General features: G+C 59.3%; 1 protein-coding gene across 3 annotated transcripts in view; it reads left to right on the top strand.

Annotated features, from left to right (window-relative positions):
* Window positions 1–19,876, top strand: part of PRKCZ (protein kinase C zeta) — a 93,424-nt gene that overhangs the window by 40,537 nt on the left and 33,011 nt on the right. The gene's annotated exons all lie outside the window — the stretch shown is intronic.

Genomic DNA, 19,876 nt, shown 5'->3' with positions numbered 1-19,876 from the left:
CCGATTCTTAATAGATACGCAGTAGACACAGAGTAGACACAGCATTGACACAGGCAGAGACGCGCGTGTCCCAGACACGTCGCAGCACGCAGCAGGGTCAGCGCTTGCCGACGGGACTCAGGGAAGTCCCGCACAGGGTTCACGTCCCACCCGTGGGACCCTCTTCATGAGGGAAGACTGTGGACGGGGGTTTGGAACACCAGTCCAGCTTTCTCCTGCTCCTCCCCTTTTCCTCTTGACCTCGCACAGCCGAGCCGCCTGGGGGTGCAGGGGCGTCCTTCTGGGTGGGGCCCCCAGGTCAGGAGGGCGACGGGCCAGGGGGTGGGTGGTCCCCAAGTGGGTCCTCCCCACTCACTCCCCCTGCTCTGCCCCAGGATTTGTTTGAATTTATGTTCTTTTCCTTAAGGTCTGAAGTGGGCTTTTGTTTGCTTCTAGGTTCCTAGAAACTGCTGTGTTTTTTTCCTCTTTATTACAGCTTTGCAGAGAAGACATCTAAAAACGCAGCCCCCTCCCCGCAAAGGGTCGGGAAACAAAGGCGCGGCCGAGCCGGCCCAGCCCCACTGCTGCTTTTACTGGTTTCCTCTAAGGAGGCCTCTCTGTCTGGGGGGGCAACACTTCTCTCAAAGGAAGGGGGGTGCGTGCTGCTGGCTGATGGAGAGGGGATGCCCGCAGGCCTGCCCCACCCCTCCCCCGTGCGCTGTGAACCCACCGCCCCAGCCCTCACGGCGACTGACGCCACCCTGACGAGTCTTTAACATCACGACAACTGAAGGAGTCGTTTTCTCAGGGAAGCCTTCCCCTCTGTGGGAACCCACTGCTCCCTTGGGGCCCTCAGACGAGGAGGTGTTGGTGCTTAAAAGTCAGCGCTGTTTGTCCATCGAGACCGCGGTGAGGACAGATATGGGTACAGCTCCTGCCCTCGAGGAACGCATTGTCTAGGAGGAGGGTAAATTAGGGGCTGTGTGGACAAGGACCAGGGGTGACACTGCCTGCTCCCGGCCAGGGGTGCCCAGTGCCTCCCGGTGTCTGCGCTCCTGGCATCTCCCCCACCTCATAATCTGGGCTGTTCCTTGTTCACGTCGTGAGTCTCTTGGGGGAGAGCAGGGTGGGCTCGCGAGCTGGTCCCAGAGGACTCAGGGAGGCAGCCTGAGTTTTAGTGGTGAGGCTGGGGTGAAGCCGGTGAGCTGGGCCGGGTGTCAGGGTGTGAACCTCCCTTGGCACCAAAGGTGGTGGCATCTGGGCTTTCTCATCAGCTCCCCAAGATATGGGGGAAAGGAGGGGCTTGAATGCGGTCAGCAGCCCAACAGCAGAACTGGGGTCACGTGGGTACGTTCTCTGTGGCTGAAACCTGGGCTCCGGGCCCCGTAGAGCCGTGAGGCTGGGCACGGCAGCCTGGGGATGCTGGGCACTTACGCGGAGCAGCAGGAGAAGATGGTGGACTTAACGATCACGGACTGCCTGCTCCTCAGGGCCTCCTGTGTGCATGGCCCCGTGGTGACTGTGTCTGGTTGAAGGGCCAGGATGGTACCACCTGTCCGCATGGAGTTTGTGCTTCAGAGGGGAGAGGGTGCAGACAGGTGAGCCTGCGGGCGCATCGAGCCATGTAAGTGGAGAGGAGGGGGAGGGAGGGGACTGTCCCGGCGGGGAGGGGATGAGGCACACCTGGGCCTGCTGTGGACGGAGCTCAAGACGCTGAGGGTCCCGGTGAGGCTGGAGACGCGGCGGAGGAGAGGGAAGCTGGGGCCTGTCCTGCAGCTGTTGTGAGGTAGGAGCCATGTGGTGTGAGTATGGACGGAGGTCCTTCTGTGCTGGACGGGCTGGGGTGGGGTCAGCAGGCCTGGGGAGCCCACTGCTGCCCACTTGGCCAGACAGTGGCAGCAGAGGGTCAGGGAAAAGGGGCAGGAGTCCAGTGCTGGGAAAAGATTGGCAGGACCTGGGAGGACCAGGAAAGGGAGAACTGGACGGTGGATCTCTCGTGGACAGGCGGGCGTGGGCAGGTGCGCAGGCACCATCTTCCGAGTAGGGGAGTAGCCTTCGGGGTTAGAGGTGTTCACGCTCCACCCGCAGCCCCCGTTCATGGTGAGCCGCGTCCAGTTACTTCCTCAGTCGAGGATGGCCAGCCTCGCCCAGACTGAGCTCTGGTTTATTCCCGTTAATCGGCAGCAGCCTCAGTGTGTGTGCCGACCTCATGGCACCATTTCGGCGAGGACGCTGAAGACCCCGCGTTCGTGGGAAGGTGCCGTCCCAGTGCCAGTCTCCTGTACACCGAGGGCTTTCCTGCCACGTGGCTTCAGAGGTGCACGTGCACTTGGGTGTCGTGGTCACGCTGCCCCTTCTCACTGGCCCAGCGCTGTTTACACTCAGAAAGGAGGCGGCTCTCTGTGCCTGCGGATGACCGGGAGCTGGTTTGTCCCTGGTTTGTCCCTGGCTGCGGAGAAGGGCCTGCAGGCTGCGTGCAGACACGGAGGGAAAGGAGCTGGGCCGGGGGGAGGCGGTCCTGAGCCGGCCCGGGGCTCACTGTTAACAGAACGGGGCTCTTCCCTGCCGGTCTGCGAGTGGACGGAGTGCGGCGGTTGGTTGTTCTGGTGGATGTCGGTCTCGCTAAATGCACGTCCAAGCTAAATGGATTTAGGGCAAGGTGGTCACATGGCTGACGGCCGCCAGGAGGAGCTGGCCGGCTGCTGTGAGGCATTGAGGCGGGGACGGGAGTCCTTCATGCTGGGTGGACAGCACTGTCCACGTGGCCTGGGGTGAGTCTGCAGCCGAGGGCCCTCCCTGGTCCCCAGCAAGGTCCCAGGACAGCAGCAGGATGAGAGAAGGGAGACCCCACGTCCATCATCTCTCTCTCTGTGTCTGTCTCTCTGAGGCCTCACTCTAGTTCCTCATTGGTCTCTTCCTGGCTTGTCCGTGGGGGTCACTGCTTCCTCATCCCCCGCGCGTGTGCGACTGTGGGGAGACAGGCCGACAGCCCCAGCTGACTGAGCGGCCCCCCCGAGCGCGGCTCACGAAGACAGAGCCCGCTCCCCCTAGGGCTGGCAGCGCGGGGAGTGGGGCTCCAGCTCGGGGTGGAGTGAAAACCAGACTGTAGAAATGAGTGTCTTGGGTTTTTTAAGAAACTTTTTGTTACGAAAAATTCTGAGCATTTACAGAAGCACAAAGAATTGACGGCGAAGCCTCACCGAGGCCCATCCCCTCTTCTGACCGGCCTCCGCCCCTCTGTCCCCGCCCCAAACCCCAGACATCACACGGTCCATAAACGCCTCGGCAGAGACCTCTGAAAGACAAGCATCCTGAGACAGCTGTGTTACCAAACACAGCACATTTACTGTCATTTTTAGTGCCTCCAAATAGGTAGTGTGCGTTTCAGTTTCCTCCACTGCCTCGTTTTTTTAAGGTTTGCTTTTTAATCAGTTAAAATAAGGCCTTGTTGTTGGAGATTACAGGAGCAGCGGTCACATCCGTGTGGCTAACGCAGCGGCAGACCGGCCAGCTGCAGCCGAGTTAATGGCTCTGTTACAGGCGCACCTCCTCTTACTGTGTTTTGCTTTTTGCAATTCACAGATACTGTATTTTTTACAAATTGAAGGTTTGTGGCCACCCTGCGTTGTCAGGTGGTGGTTAGCACTTTTAGCAATAAAGTATTTTTTAATTAAGGTGAGTGCATAGGTTTTTCCGACATAAAGCTGCTGCCTACTTCAGACGGCAGCAGAGTGTAAACGTCACTTCACACGCACTGGGAAGCCAGAAATTCAGGGCCCTGTTGTGGCACTTGCTGCACCGTGTGGTCTGGAACAGCTTGCCACGTCGCCACGGCGGCTGCATTCATCACGTGTGTGACCAGTCAGGGTGCAGGATGTTCCAGCCTGGGCTGCCCTTCTGGTCCCCCTACTGTGACCCCATCGCTGACCCCTGCTGGCCGCTGGCCGGTTTCCAGCTCTGTCCACCTCCACGCTGTGGCATCTTGAGAATGTCCTGCAGGTGGAGCTATGCATCGTGCGGCTGTCGGGACCAGCCCGTTGCCCTCTGCTCATCCACGCACCTGAGCAGAGCGGGCTGCCTGCCCTGCCCTTGGTGCCCGGGGTGGGGTCTGCCTGCTTGCTGGCTGAGCGATGTCAGGGGGTGGGCTGTATCCCCCCGCACCCCTGTAACGTGTCCTGAGGGTGCTCCAGAGTCGAGCTCCTCACTGTGTGCATTTGCCCCTGGGCCGGGTCCTGTCAGAGCACCTGCTGCACGGCTGGCACTGTGACAGTGACAGTGTGAACAGAGGGTCTGATCCTCGTCCTGGGAGGCAGCAGGAGAGGTGCCTTTGACAACCATGGACGACCATGGGGGTGTCCAGAGATTAGAGGTGCCCTGCGTGACCCTGGGGCCGGGATGAGGGGGCACCCGTGGGCGTCTGTCATCCCATCTTTGACCACCTGCCTCTCTCTCACAAGGACCTTGTGGTGACATTGGGCCACCCGGATAATCCTGGATAATCCCGCCCCCGGGTCCGTAACTTCCTCTCCCCGGCGAAGTCCCCTTTCCATGTAAGGCAGCACACCCATAGGCTCCGGGGACAAGGGCGGGGGCACGTCTGGGGGCGGCCGTCAGCTGACCACAGGTGCTTCCAGGCACGCTGGTGTTGGGGGCTTCGGGCCCCGCCGGAGGGTTCCCGGGGTGAGAACGAGAGCCAGACGGGGCCCTGGGGTGGGGGGAGCCTGGAGCCACCTCCAGCTCTCGGAGCCCCTTGGCCTGGCCTTGGGTGGCCTCGGCTGGCTCACCTGTAAGTGGGTGCGCGCTAGCCGCCTTTCCTCCTCCCTGGGTTGCCCTGCTGGTCGTATGCAGCAGCAGACACTGAAGCGTGCCCAGTTGTAACCCGCGGGCTCACCCTCATCAGGACGCCTGCGGAGGGGCCCGGACGGGGGGAGCGCCGACCATGGCGGCGACTCTGGGCGGGGCTGATACCGGCTCACACTCAGCGCCGCGTCCGGGGGCCACCGGCTCCTTGTGCCCTTGGTCCCTTGCCCACCCTCAAACCATCTCCCTGCACATGGCCTGGCCTGGCTGCTGGGAGTGCAGCCCTGCAGGGTGGGGTGTAAGGAGAGGGACCTGGCGGGGTGGGGGCAGTGCTGGTGGCTCAGGAGCTCAGACGTGGCCACCTGGGTCCCCCCGGGTGCCGTACCTGCCATCCCAGCACGGTTTGTCGGGCTCCGGTGGGGGCCCTCTTGCTGGTGGCAGACGGCCTCCTTCCTGCTGTGTCCCTTGCTCTGGCCCCTTCCTCCTCCTATTAGGACACTAATCCCATCATAGGGGCCCCTCCCTCCAGACCTCACCTAGCCCTGATATCATCACGCTGGGGTCAGGGCTCCAACACAGGAATTCGGGGGGACACAGGCATTCAGTCTGTAACCGTGGGTGAGGTGGGGGAGGAAAGATTGGGAAGGTATTTGGAGACCACCTGGGGGGCCAAGAGGGGACCACACATCGGCCAAGGAGCCGGGGTGGGGACGAGAGCCAGGGAAGGGGGACAGGTGAGACGGGCGGCCAGGTGGGGCCTGGGAGGGTGACAGGGGTGGGGTGCACCCTGGAGGGGGCACATGCCACTAGGCGTCTGGGGGAGAAGCTGGACTCGGGCCAGGGAGGCAGTGAGGAGGGGCTGGGGACTTGGGGAAGATGAGGTGTGACGGGCGCTGGGTCAAGGCTGGGAGGAGCCAAGGGGAAGGAAAGGCGAGGGAGAGGCCGCACAGCCTGTGGGTCCACTGGAATTAGGGCGACCCCCAGCCTCTTGATCTGGTTTCGGATCTGCCTCCCAGGGCTGCTCATCTGGGAGAACCGCCCTCCTCACCCCTCGCTGCTGTCACTACACTGCCACCGGCCTGGGTACCGGGGACACTGACTCTGCAGCCCCGCCCCCCAAGCTCACCACTGGAGCCCAGCCCTGCCTGGGACAAGCCCGCCTTTGCAGACCCTCTCTGAGCTCCCGCTTCAGGTGGTCCAGATCCTTTTCCCAGACCTTGTTTCTTAGGATTTGTTCCTCACACTCAGGATTTACACAAATTTGGCACATGTGTGGGTCCAGCCTCCTGTCCAACCATCTGCCCGTCGAGGTCCCCAGATCTCTACCCAAGTGGAAAAGATCCGTGTGGGGCGAGGGACAGGATGGTTTCCTTTCAGAAGAGCCGGGAGCAGCCCCCAGACACGCACCACTCCGTCAGTGCCGGGGCGGACCTCTCACTTCCCGTCGTCTCTGCCGTTGGGTGCGTCCTGTGTGTCCCAGGTTAGTTGGCAACATTTTTTTCTTTCCTGGTGGCGCCTAAAATAATGGTGTTTCTCACAGCTGTTGGCCTTTTAGATTCGAGAAGGAGCGTCGCGGAGGTGGGCCGTCATCAGGGCAGAGGGGAGGGCTGGGTGCGGTCGTGGACCCGTCCTCAGAGGTGGGCAGTTCTGAGGAGTGGGGGTCTGTGATGTAGACAAGGACGGGGACAGTCAAGGTCGTTGATGTTGTAGAGAGACGGGGACCCGCCCCCCAAATCTTTGAGGTCGGGAGGATGGTGTTGAAGTGTGGAGGGCGGCCCACTGACCACCTGCGGCCCCGCGAGCAGGGCCACCAGTCTAGGGCTTGGTTGCCATGTCGTGTAAGTGGCTCGTACGTGGTGTCCAGCGGGGCACCGGGACGAGGGCCGTACGCCCAGGTGGCAGGGTGCGTGTCCATTCAGCTTCATTTGATTCTGACAAACATTTCTGTAAGGTAGTTGCACCGGTTTTACACTTCGCACTGTGTTCTGACACGAGTTGTGTGCGTTTTTTCCCTGCAAGCAACCGGGCCTGGCACCAGCTGGGTGTCCTGCGGCTGAGCTCAGTTCTGATGCCGTCTGCCCGGGGTCAGCGCCAACCCCACGGGTCAAGGACTGGGTCCCGCAGAACAGCCGCCGCTTCAGCCTCCAGTCCCAGGCCCCAGGTCCCCACGTGTGCTTCTGACCAGCCAGTGGGCATTGGGTTCCCAGGACCCTGCTCGGGTTTGGTCGTTTGCTAGAGCAGCACGTGAAGCTCGGGCAGACACCTGCCGTAGGCTTCCTGGCTTAGTGAGAACAGCACTGGGGAGCAGCCAGGTGGGCCAGGTGCACAGGGCGAGATCTGGGAGCACCCCAGCACCTCCCCGTGTTCCCGACCCAGAAGCCTCCAAACCCTGCCGTGTAGGAGTTCTGACGGACGTCTCATGGAGTGATTGATGGAATCATTGACCACTGCTGATGAACTCAACCTGCGGTCCGTCTTGCCTCCCCCGGTGTCAGGTGTGGGGCTGAATGATCCAGTCCTCTAATCCTGCCTTGGACGCCCGGCCGCCAGCCTGAAGCCAGTCCCCTCGGCATTCAGCGGACACTGCGAGGCTTCCGGGAGCCACGTGCCAGGAGCACGGCTGTGACGGCCCATCCCTCGCAGGTCCTCCGGGGGGGGGGGGGGCGTGCCTCTCCCACATCCTTCCTGGCCCCTGGGTTGTCAGAGCTTTTTGATAGCAGAGCAGACGCCAGTGGCATCGGATGGGGGCCCTGATTCACGCTTCTCTTTACCCTGAGGTTAAGCGTCTTCTCATTTTCTTGGCCTTTAAGGTCTCGGTGGAATAAGCAGTTTTCCCACCAGCTTGCTCCAGTGGTCCCCAGTGTGTCTATTTTTATTTTTTTTTTTAGTGCAGTCAGTTTTTTTTTAATTGAAGTTTAGTCCATTTACACTGTTGTGTCAATTTCGGCGTACAGTGCAGTGGTTCAGTCATACACTGAACATGCATACAATCCTTTCCATTTTCTTTTTCACTGTAGGTGACTACGAGATACTGAATACAGTTCCCTGTGCTCTACAGAAGAAACTTGTTTTGCAGTTGGACTTTATTAACACATTAAGACCCACTCTACGTCTTCTGCTCTGTTTCAAAGTCTGGTTGTTTAGAGACAATCACAGCGTTTGCGCGCCTGCCGTGTTGGTTTGCAGGAGCTCTGTGTGTGTGGATGCGGCACTGCCAGCGCCCTCCCTCACCCAGAGGCTTGCCTGTCTCTTGACGGATGGAAAATGAAGCCTTGCTCTATGATCAGTGCCTTTTGTATCCTGTTGAAGAAGTTTCCCCTCGACCTCTGGCCCCGAACACGCCCTCTCCCGCCAAGTCACAAGCTGCCCTCAGTCCTGCAGCTCCTGGGAGTGACATGGTGGGGGGTGAGACCCGGGTCGAGGTCACCTGCCCCGTCTCACCACGTTTCAGTGACAGCTTTGTCGTAAGTGGTCTGTGGGGGGCCCCTCCCTGGGCTTCTGGCCCACTGGCCTTTGGCACCAATTTCACACTGTTTTAACTTAGCTTTATAGGAACTTTAATATCATGTGTGTAGGTCCCCCAGCTTTGTTTTTCTTCAGGATTATCTTGGCTGTTTTTTGCTTTTTCCATTTCTAAACACGTTTTACAGTTGGTTATAAATTTCCCAAAACTCAGTGAGATTTTTTTTTTTATTGGGCTTGCAATTGAGTTCATAGATCAACATAGGGAAACTGGCGGCTTTACAGTATCGGGGCTTCTAATTCGTGAACGTGCGTTTAGTGTGTCTGTAAATTCTTTCTGTCAAGTGAGCAGCCCTGTGTGTAGCAGCCCTGCACGGGCCTCGTTCGAGCACCTCACTGGCACTTACGTTTTTATGCTGCTTTAAGTGGCATTACTTTATGGTCGTATTTTCTATTTATTTGTTTATAGAGATGTGTGGAGAGATGCAGTGAATTGCTCATGCTGAACTCTGGTCCTGCGGCCTCGGTAAACTCACGTATTAACCCCAGTGCTCTGTGTGCACGTTCTGCTGGGTTTCCTGTACACACCACCGATTCGCCAGTGAGTGGCTTTTACTGTCACTTTTCCAAACCTTCACCTGTCGCCTTGTAGCGCTGGCACTGCTCATCTTCCTGAACCATCGTGGGGCAGAGGCGGTGACGTGGCCCCCTCTGGTTCTCGATCTCAGTAGAAGGTTTTCACAGTTTCATCGTCAAACTTAGGAGGTTCTGTTTTACTCCTGTATGAGGGTTTTATCCTGCACGATGCAGAATTATATCAGTCGCTTTTCTCCCCTCACCTCTTAACACACGTTGTTATCCCGTCGGGGAGGCGAACTGTGCTGATTGGCTCTGCGTGCAGCACGGGCCCCGGATTCCCTTAGGGCACGTACTTGGTCGCAGTGTGTTTTCCTGTCTGTATTTTGCTGGATGCAATTTGCTGGTATTTGTTTGGTATTTTTGCAGCTATGTTTATGAGCGAGATTGACTGTAATGTTCTTTTTTTGTAATTTTTCAGAGTTAAACATGGGGGTATACGTTGGCCTTATAAAATTAATTGAGCTTTTTTAAGTTCTTTTGGGAAGGTTTACATAAGATTGATACCGTTTCTGCGTTAATTATCTGGAAGACGTCCCCAGTAAAGCCCTGTGAGCTTAGAGTTTCCTTTATGGGAATGTGTCAGGTCCAAGGGCTAATTTTTAAGACACAAATCCAGCTGCTCAGACTGTGTATCTCTTTCGTCACCTTCAGTAAGTTGTGATGTTAAGGCTGCTTCAAGGTCTAAATCACACTTACTGACATAGTTCACACTTCTATTCCCTTTTAAAAGAACTTTAACATCTATAGGTACCAAGCTCTTGGGGATTTACCGCTCTCCTTGTAATTTTGTTCTCCTTCGCGTATTTCGTGCTGTGTTGAGTGCCACAGATTTAGGACCACTGTCCTCCTTTTGAACCAGCACTTTGTCATCGTGAAACGCTGCTCTTCGAGATAAAAAGCGTTTTTAACGTTGAAGTCTCCTCTGCTGGTACTCACGTGGCTGCCTACGTGCAGGGTGAGGGGAGCTGAGTGTTCGTGTGTGTGTTTTTTCCATCCTTTTACTTTCAATTTTTCTGTATCGTATTTTGGAAATGGCTCTTATAAACAAGAAGGTAGTTGTTTTTCACCTGGTCTGACAATCCCTGTCTTTTAACTAAAGTATTTAATTTGTTTACATTTAATGTCATACTGACAAGTTGCAGCTACATCTGTCTTCTTGCTGTTTACTTTATAATCGGCCACACCGTTCTTTCTTCTGGCCCGCCTTCTTTTCTTGCCTTCTTTTGGTTTAATCAGGTGTTATTTTTCCATCCCTCCCCCCAACTTTTATTAACTTTGTTAAGTAGTATGTGACTTTTTCACACTCTGGCTGCCTTAGAAATCACGGCACATTCTTGGAACGACCTTGAGTCACTGCTTTCGCTGTTTTCCAGGTGAGGCAGGGAGCTTAGACCCCTTCAGCTGTGTGACCCCCTTGTCGGTTTTTTGCTGTTGGCACGTGTGTGGTTTCTGTTCGCGTTTCACGTCCCACGGTCACCGTGGTCGCTTTGCTCTGCACAGGCGTTCGTTCGGACGCACTCGCAATGCCGGGGGCGCTTCCCTCCGGGACCACCTCCCTCCCCAAAAGGCTCCCTGCGGCAGTTCCCGGGCGCAGACTTGCTGGCAAGTGGCCGGTTTGTTTCTGTGCAGGCGTCTTCCTCTTGCCTTCATTTTTGAGGACATTCGTCCGGGTGGGGTCTCGGTGGGCAGTGACCTCTCTGCACCCCTGGCACGTCCTCTCTGGCCCCCGCCCTGTCCTTCCCCCAGAGGTGATGCGTCTCTTTCTCCTCGGCTGCCTTGAAAATGGCCTCTGTCCTTCTATTTCAGCAGCCTTGCAGAAGAGGAGGACATGCTGAATTTATCCCGACTGAGGTTCATAGAGCTTTCTGGATCTGGGCACAATGTCTTCTGTCTCTTTTCTAAAATACAGCAGTGTCCTCGCAGGTGCTGCCCTGCCCCCTCCCCCTGCCCTGGCTTTTCCCCTCGTCTGGGTGCCCCCTGCCGTCTGGGTACCCCCTGCTGTCTGGGTGCCCCCTGCCGTCTGGGTGCCCCCTGCTGTCTGGGTGCCCCCTGCCGTCTGGGTACCCCCTGCTGTCTGGGTACCCCCTGCCATCTGGGTACCCCCTGCTGTCTGGGTACCCTCCTTCTCGTCTAGGTGCCCCCCTGACGTCTGGCTGCCCCCCTCCTCATCTGGGTGCCCCCCTGCCGTCTGGGTGCCGCCTGCCATCTGGGTGCCCCCTGCCGTCTTCGGTGCTTCTCTCCGTCCTGGCCCCTCTGGGCTTCTCTACAGCCGCCTCTTACTTTGTCTCACCTGCTCCTAAGTCTGTCTCCTGAATTGTTAATATCAGTGACTAGTTTCACTTTTAGGATTTCCAAAGTCCTAGGATTTTTAGAATTTGATTCCTTGCTTTTCATAGGTCCAGCTCCCTGGTGAGACCTGACCTGACTTTCTAAGTATAATTTGATACCTGAGCCTCCCGTGAGTCCGTTTCTATTGGCTGTTTAGTCAAATGCTTCTACTTCTTGGCCTGCCTGGTATTTACTTTTTCCTTTTTTGCTGAACATCAGACACTGTGTTTGAAAAGCGGCAGGAGCTCTGAATGGTGTTATTTTCCTCGTGAGAGGATTTGATTTTAGCCTGGCAGCCGGAATGTGGACACGTCACCTGGATTCACTGGAGGCTTACAGTTTTCAGTCTCCTTTCGTGTCTTTCTGTATCACAGCTGGAAAGGTATGGGGGTCACCGGCACCCCGATCTCCAGCTTTTGTCTCCTCAGCCCCATGAATCAGCCAGAAATCCCTGCCTGGCTTTTTTTTTTTTTTTTTAGCATCTGCTTTCTTCTTGGTCCCTTGGCCTTTTGCCCTGAACTTCTGCAGCGTAGGACTCAGCAGACGCCTCAAAGGGAACCCGGGTTTTAGGTGCATCTCTCCACAGCCCCCTCTCCTCTGGATCTTGAGAGAGCCTTGCAGGCGGGTGACGCTGCCTCTCCAGGTGAGGCTGGAGGCCAGAGCGTCAAACCGAGGAGATTCTTCCTGCGCCTTCAAGATCTGACGGACTCGCCGTGCGGGGCTGGTGCTTGCTGGGGCCTGTCGCTTCTTCCTCCTTCCCAATTCTCCTTTCCGAGCTGAGTGGCCGTCCCTTGCCTGTCCCCATGTTGCATTTTGGAAGCATACAGCTTGGTTTCACAGGTCCAAGCTGCACAGATTTTCCTCAGGACGAACTACACCTCGAGTCCCATCCCTGCCTGGTTTAGGTGATGTTTAGATGAGACCTGGGGCTTCAGAGCTGCTGCTGGGGTTAATATTTGGGGGCTGTTGGATCGGGTGACTGTTTTGCATGCGAGAAGGGCATGGATTTGGGGGGACCAGGAACAGACTGCTAGGGACTGAATTTCTCTGTCCAATTCCTGACCCCTGACATATTTGGAGATGAGGCCTATGGGTCTGACAGTGGGGTCCCCACAATGGGGTTTGTGTCCCGTAAGAGGGGACATCAGCTCTCTCTGCCGTATGGGTGCCAGCGAGAAGCCGTCTCTGAGCCGGGAGGAGGCCGTCACCAGAGCCCGGGCCTCCTGGGCCCTGGTCACGGGCCTCCAGCCTGTGAGGAGGTGTATTCCTGTGTCGGAGCCCGTCTGTGGGGTCTGTTGCAGCGTCCCAAGTGGACAGAGGCAGCTTGTCCTGTCTGGGCTGTTTCCGTCACCCTGAACTCCGGTCAGGCACCCATGGGCGCCGGGCCTTGCCGTGTGCTCGGCCCCCCGACCCCGCGTCCTCTCATGTTCTGACCACTGGACGTCCGCGACGCCAGGCCTGGTTCTCGTTGTTGGCTGTCCTCGGGGTGGAGGGCTGCGTCCTCACCGCCTCCCCATTCCGCGGGCAGGGTACACGCCTTCCTGGCCCGGGTGCTTCCTCCAGCAGCGCCCCGTGCAGCCCCCTGTGCCCCGGGCTCCGAGCCGCAGGCATGGCGGGTCTGTGACAGCGCGGTGGTGGGGGGGGGGGGCGAGCGCGGCGGGGGGAACAGCCCCAGGACTTGTGCTTTTTATAAAAAGTGCCCCTATGAAGGAAGACCTCTGCCTAGAGATGAGCTGGGTCCACGTGAACTTTTCAGGTTCCTTGGACATCGGCACACGTTTTCCTGTAGCGTCTTTGTGACATATATCTTTGTGACAATATCGGGCAGCTGTTTCATCAGAACTCAACTCGTGTCACAGCAAATTTGTATCTTTGTGATAAAAATCATTAGAAAGTCAGGCTGTGGTGTGTGCCCCTCCCTCTCAATACACCTCTTAGGGCTGGGTCTCTTAACGGTCACGCACGGTGTCTGGTGACAGAGGGGCGGCCCCGGAGAGCCTGGAAGGCCTGCGCCCCGGGAACCTAGAGGCTGCGACCCTGGTCCTGCGCCCCGGACTCCGCTGAGGTCTGTTCTTAGACCGCACGTCTGGTCTGGGACAGCAGCCTGCAGTGACGGAGACCGGCCCTCGGGTCTGGACCACGCAGTCGCCCCTAGCCCGTGCTCGTGCTCGTGCTCGCGGGGCCCTGGGCTGCACTTGGAGGATGCCATGCGGTCCTGCCCCCAGGAAGCAGAGACCTTTCTTTACGTAAGCATTTCTCTTTTTAAAAGTCAGAAACCTGGTCCTCAGATTGGTCCTTTGCATGAGCCTGTCCCCCTTGCACCTGCATCTTTGTGAGTTAACCTGCTTGCTTGGGGTCTCAGCACAGTGTCTGGACTCAGCCTCCTCCGTCCGCAGCCTCTTCTGTCCGCCTCTCCCAGCCTCTCCTAAGGGAGATAGGAAGCCTTCCTGCCACAAGAGCACGCCTCGTTCCTCCCCTCCCGTGTGTCTCCCTCACGTCCCCCCCACGTGGCCACTCTCCTGTCCACAGAGCTTACCGTCCCCGACCTTCACAGGGCATGACTCAGGTGTCCATCTGGGTCCCCAGGAAGGGAGTCCAGCGGGTAAAAGCCCTTGAGCGTCGCTGAGCCCAGGGAACGCATGTCTGTCCCGCCGCTCTGCACGCGGGCCGTCGTGTTGGGGGTCCCTCATGCCTCTTCTCCCTGCCACCCGTGAGGCCCAGGGAGATGGAAGCTGGGTGCTGGTCCTGGCCCACCCCCTCCGCGGGAGGCTCCGCTGTGTGCCCGGCGGTGTGGCCTCGGCTCAGCCTGGACCCGCTCACCCATTGCTTCTGGGGCTGTGGCACTGGCAGGTGCTCCACAGACCACTGTGGCCACAGCTGACGGGCAGCCCCCCACGTGACACCCCCACAGCACGTGTCCAGAGGCGGTGGCTTGGGGTGGGTCCCACAGAGCCCGGCCCTGGTCACTCCATCTTCCCATGACCATCCTTAAGAGTGTGGACTCTGCTGGCCCCGCCTCGTCCACACAGCCAGCCACGGCTGGATCCTGTGTCCCTGCCCCCATGGCAGTCTGACTGGGTCGTTCCGGTCACGTGACCACCCTGGAGCAATGACATCACTGGGGTTGCCCTTCTGGGATTGCTCTGGACGCTGATGAGGTCAGCTCCCCCCAGCAGTGCAGGCCACGTGAGGAAGGCAGGGAGCCACCCGGGAAGTGGCCTGTCCCATCTCCTCCCGGCAAGGAAACCGGGACTTAGAGTGACAAGTGACTCAGGCCCCGCAGACGAGGAGATCTGGGCCGCCCGGCTTGGACTGCAGGCCCCATGTTGCTTCCCTGGGCTCTGCCCTTCCGGGCCTCCGAGTCCCCTGGTCACCACATTTATCCTGCTGTTGTCTGCTCCAAGGGCAGGGCCCTCTGTCCATCTCCCCTCGTGTCCCGGGAGCCCACGAGGTACTGGCTGGTGTCCCCGATGCGGGAGTGGGTCCCCCAAGGACGGAGTCGGCAGGACGTGACCTCACCCTGGCCAGCGGGGGACCTGCCGCTACCCTCCCAGATTCTCACCCAGCTCCTGTGTGTTGTGGCTGCAATTCCTGTGAGAGGAGTGGCCCCTGCAGCCTAGGGACAGGGGAGCCAGGCCTGCTGACAGGACCAGATTGCCACCGTCCCCTTGCAGCCAGCCTCCTGCTGTGGTGGCTCCGAGGCCTCCCAAGCTCTGCGTCTGCAGTGCGTCAGCCTTCACCTGCCTCTCGGGGCAGCAGTTTTAAGTCACATCTTCAACCTGGAAGTAGTGGGGACAAGGGGCAGGAAGCCGCATGGGAAAGGGCCTCGGGTGGGGCTGCCCGGCGTCGAGGCCCACAGAGGGCCGCCCACCCGGCCCAGCTGCAACCTGCTCGGCACTGTCCCCACCATCAGAATGACCCACGGAGCTGGAGGAGGACGTGGGTTCTGGTTGAGACGGCTCTGAGGACAGTGCCGGGCCGTCCTGAGACACGGTGACCACCCAGGGTGCCCGCAGTGGGCGGCCGGACCCACGATCGGGTGACTCCAGTCCCGAGAGAGAGGCAGGCGAGCTGTGAGCTCCACGGGCCTTGACTGTGTCCACACTCTCCGTCGACCCTCAGGGCCCCAGCCAGGGGTCCCCTGGACTTCGCAGCAGCACCAGATGCGTTCCCCGAGCCACGCCGGCGTCCCACCCAAAACCTCAGATCCCATTTTCAGACGGCCACATACAGCTTGTAGTGGGAGCCTTCTGGTGGAGCTGTGGCTGGTGAGGGCGCCGTGGAGTGAGAACCTGACGTGGGCCCTGCCCCCTGGGTGTGGACTCCCATGGACGGTGGCCCCGTGGACACCACTCCCCTGGGACGAGCTGGGTCTGGGGGCAGCAGATCCCGCTCTGCCCGAGGACCCCCCCCACCTCCTCCTACGGCCCAAGGGCCCCTCACCAGCTCCCTGGCCTCGTCTCGGGCTGGGTCACTGACCTGGAACCACTGCGAAGGCGCCTGGCTGGCCCTTGCGCCCCGTCGTGGTCCCAAGGCACTGGCCGCGGGTCACCCCGGGCGGTGGGGCTGTGTCCAGCAAGCGCCTGAGAGGCCCAGCTCTGCCCCGCCCACCTGCTGACCCGGCGCGCCGCACGCCCGCCCACCAGCCTGGGGGATGCTGGTTTGTTCCGCAGCCTGTTGCTCTAAGCGCCTTCTTAAAATGTGTTTTCCTCGCCTCGTCAGAGCTCTCAAGACACTCGATTGCCATAGAAACTGGGCTGGTTGAGGTCCCTGCAGCTGCCCTAATTATAGAAGCCCAGAGACGAGCAGAGAGCTTCTCTGAGGGCGTTGAATTGAGTTTGCAGGAATGTATGCAGGGCCCCGAGGATCGACTGCCGCCAGCGCTGCGTCCCAAGCTCGGGCACCGGGAAGTGACCGGGTGGGCTCTGGGTGTCCAGTGGGCTCCAGCTCCGAGCTTGGCCTTGACCGGGCGACGGCCCAGCAGGAAGCCAGGGAACCAGCGTGAGGGACCAGCCGAGCCACCCCTGGGGCCCGAGGCTGCTCCGGAGGGCCGTGCGGCCCACCTGCGGGTCTCTGGGGCGGTGGAAGCACGGTGCCCGCAGCAGGGCTGGGGGCCAGCCCGGCCTTCCCCAGGGTACCCGCCCTCGGAAGTGCTGCACACACACGTTCTCCAAAGACACGTGTGCTTCTCTCCTTCCCACCGTGTGGGAGGGAGTCAGGCGCTCACTCTGGAAACGCAGGCAGGTTACACGGGAGGGGAGCTCTCTTGCCCACCTTTGCAGCTTTCTGTTCATTTGAAATTACTTCAAAACAGAAAGCGTGTATTTCTTTACAAGTGAGGGCTACCCTGCGGTCTCTGGTGGTTCCTTGTGAGTCACCTGGGCACTGCTTTCTGGGGGTGGTGGGTGGAAGTACCACCTGAGACCCTGTGTAAGTCTGGGCCCTCCAGAGGCGCAGAACCAACAGGGCGTGTGTGTACACACAGGAGGCTTGTCGTACGGGACTGGCCCACGCAGCTACGGAGGCTGCGAGTCCAGAACCTGCAGGGCAGCCGGCAGGCTGGGTGCCGGGAGAGCTGCCGCTACGTTTCAGGTCCCATGTCCGTCCACTGCAGGACTCCGGCTTGCTTGGCCTTCACCTGATCGGACGAGGCTCACTGCACTAGGGAGGGCAGCCTGCCTCCCTCAGACTCCAGATTCAAACGTGGGCCCCACGCAGAAACACCTGCGCAGAAACATCGGGAATAACATCCGTCAAAGCTGGCTCCACGGCCCAGCCCAGCTGACACACGAGACCACCCACCACATCCCGCCCCTCGCCGAGCCCATCCCCCGAAACCATGCTCAGTCTCCAGCTAGAGACAACAGCAAGGCCACACTTCTGCCTAATGTGGCACGGCGTCCTGCGTGCTGGAAACGCGCTCCCCTGTCCCCTGGGCGGGTCGTCCAGAGGGGGCCCTGGCAGGACATAGCCTCCTCCAGTCTGCCCTCCACTGACCTCCCCCCTCCTCTCCCTTCACTTTCACATCTGCCCCTCTCCTGTCACCTGTTGTGCTGTCTGTCCCCTGGCTCTTTTTAAGACTAAGGATCTGAAGTTAGTTTAACCACATCGCTGTGGACACCTCTGGTCCCTCCCCCTGCGTCTCTGAGGCGCTGAGAGCGCGTGGTTTAATGCAGCGCCAGAGGCGCCTGGGAACATGCAGCTCATGTGCTGTGACGCCCACAGCGGGGCGGCCGCGGCGCCCTTACCGGCCGACCCGGGGACGGAGCTTAACGTCCCCCTGCCCCCGCACTGGGCCCAGCGCCCGTGGCCTTTCACTGGCTGGAACGCTTTCATTGCACGACCGCGTATCCTGAACAAATACATTGTCGGGTTTGCGTGTTTTTCAGTCTCACGAGGGCATCCTGTCGCAGGGCCCATTTCACGTGCGTCAGTATGGCATCTGACAGTGTGTGATTGGATTCAGTTTTGGAAGGTGCGCCTGCGCTGCTGAGTGTGGCTGACGTCGGGTGTGCGCCGGACCAGCCTTCCTGGGCGGCCGCGCGTGCAGTTTGCTATTTGTCCTCTTGCCGATGGACCTGGGCATCTGCTAGCGTCCTTCAGCGTCCCTGCGCGCACGTGCGACTGCCTGGGCGCTGACGGAGCAGCGTGGCTGCTGGGTCGCGGGGCAGCGGGCACTCTTCTCCATGAGCGTGTCTGGTGCCGAGCAGACCCCCCCAAGCACAGGCCATGTTGGGCGCGCTGGTCCTCGAGGGTCTTTGGGGTGGGGGCTCTCCTGTCTCTTGCTGTGTGCTTATTGCTTTCTCCTTGTTGATTTGTGCCGCTACTCCCGCGTCCTGAATGGCTCACCCCGCCTCCTGCGTATGCGCTGGCAGTGCAGACGGGTGGTGGTCTTCTGCTCTTGGGGAGGCCCCTGGATGGACACACGTCCTCACCTGACTGTTCTCGGATGTGTCCCCTCCCTCCAGTTGGCCAGTGCCTTTTGTGTTTTCAGAATTTTTCTCTCCCTTGGATTGTTAAGATCGTCTATATTTCCTTCTGAATTTGTCATTTTCCTGGTTAAGCCCGTGTCTTCGAGGGCACAGCTTGCGTGGGTGGGCAGGCGTCCTGGTCTCCTCGCCACAAGGGCCTCACCCGGGCCCAGGCACAGGCACTGGTTTCTCAGGGGTCTGGAGTTTAGAATCAGGTCTGGGTGCTTGAAGGCGGGTTCCTGGTGAGGACCTTCCTCCACCCCCCTGGGTCCTCATGTGGTGGGGAGAGCTCTGGGGTCTAGAAGGACTGTCCTTCCAGCATGGGGGCCCCACCCTGTGGCCAGTAACCCTCGTTGCCTCCTTAGGGGCCCCACTGCCACATGCAGCCCCACGGGGGGCTGGGGCTCCGGCATGTGAACTTGGGGGACACACATACTTGGTCATTGACAGCGAGGGTCCGGGTTTTTCTCGCTGGGGATACAGGGGCCTCACCCACCGTCCGTCATGCGGGTCCTCTGTCCTGTCCCCTTGGTGAGCTCTCCAGCCTGCTGTGGGCTCCCTGATACCCCTTGGCCTCTGCTAGGGCGTCTTTGAGTTTCCTATTTCCAGTGGCTTTCATCGCATCTGAAGGCTACACAGTGGGGTGCAGTTTTAGACCTTCACGTGGCTCGTGCACTGAGCACAAGGAGCAGCCAGAACCTGGTGCCTCCCCCTCCTTCTGCGGGTTGTGAACGCCTCTCATGGGGTGGTCAGTCCTGGGGACATGAGCAGAGGCCTCCCGTGGGCCAGACTTCCCCCAAGTCAAGCCAGACGGGCCGGGAGGACCAGGTGTGGGCGTCCACATGCTGCCATCAGCAGGGCATCCTTAGAGCCGAGGGTCAGGTGGGCTGTGGGAGTTGGCCCGAGTCCCACGGTGGGACCTCCGGGCGAGGGTGGAGCGGCCTCCAGCCCGGCCTCCGGTGCATCTGAGGGGCCGCCGGTGGCACCTGGGGCAGCTGGGGGCTCCTGCTTCCAGGGGCACCCGGGCTGCTTGGTTTCTCACTTACTCTCCCATTTAAAGGGAGAGAAGCCACTTTGCAATCACTGTGACCCGATTCTGGCAGGTTCCAGGCGGGGCTGGTAATTGCTTGTTTTAAAAACATTCCGTTAGAGTTTCCACATTAGTATTTTCCTGGCACTTCCATGGCTCCCATGAAAGTCGCCTTTACTGCAGGACTTTGTCAAAGCACAAAGCTTCCCCTTGTATCCTGAATATTTTGTTTTCACGTACTTTGGTTTCCAAGCGTCTTGAAGGAGCAAAGCTAGAACCACTGGGGGGAAGGATGCGGGTCACACGCTTGATCCCGGCGTGTGTAATTGGCGGCCCCCTTCCGTGAAGTCTGAGTCGCTGAACGCGTGGTGGGAAAGCAGAGTTTTGGGGGAACTTGCGATTGAACCGAACTGTCCGTTGGTTTTACTTTACTTCCCTCCGGTGTCTGGGGCAGGGGTGGGTGGTGCTGGCCGAGCGCTGCGTTTCAGGCCGACCGTGGACACGGCAGCCAGGGTCCCTCCGCCGACGTAAATGTCGCGGGAGCTCTCGGCCCATCTGAGCCACGTACCTGTGTGGAAAGGGGGCCCAGTTTTCATGCCCGGAGGGAAAGAGGGTGGAAAAGGAAACACCTGGGAGGGCGCACAGGGCCCGAGTGGCTTTACAGCCT

Source organism: Camelus dromedarius, chromosome 14 (genome assembly GCF_036321535.1).
Source record: "Camelus dromedarius isolate mCamDro1 chromosome 14, mCamDro1.pat, whole genome shotgun sequence".
In the NCBI taxonomy this organism is placed as follows: domain Eukaryota; kingdom Metazoa; phylum Chordata; class Mammalia; order Artiodactyla; family Camelidae; genus Camelus; species Camelus dromedarius.
Note: the sequence above shows the minus strand (reverse complement) of the source record. Positions and strands in the feature narration are given on the sequence as shown.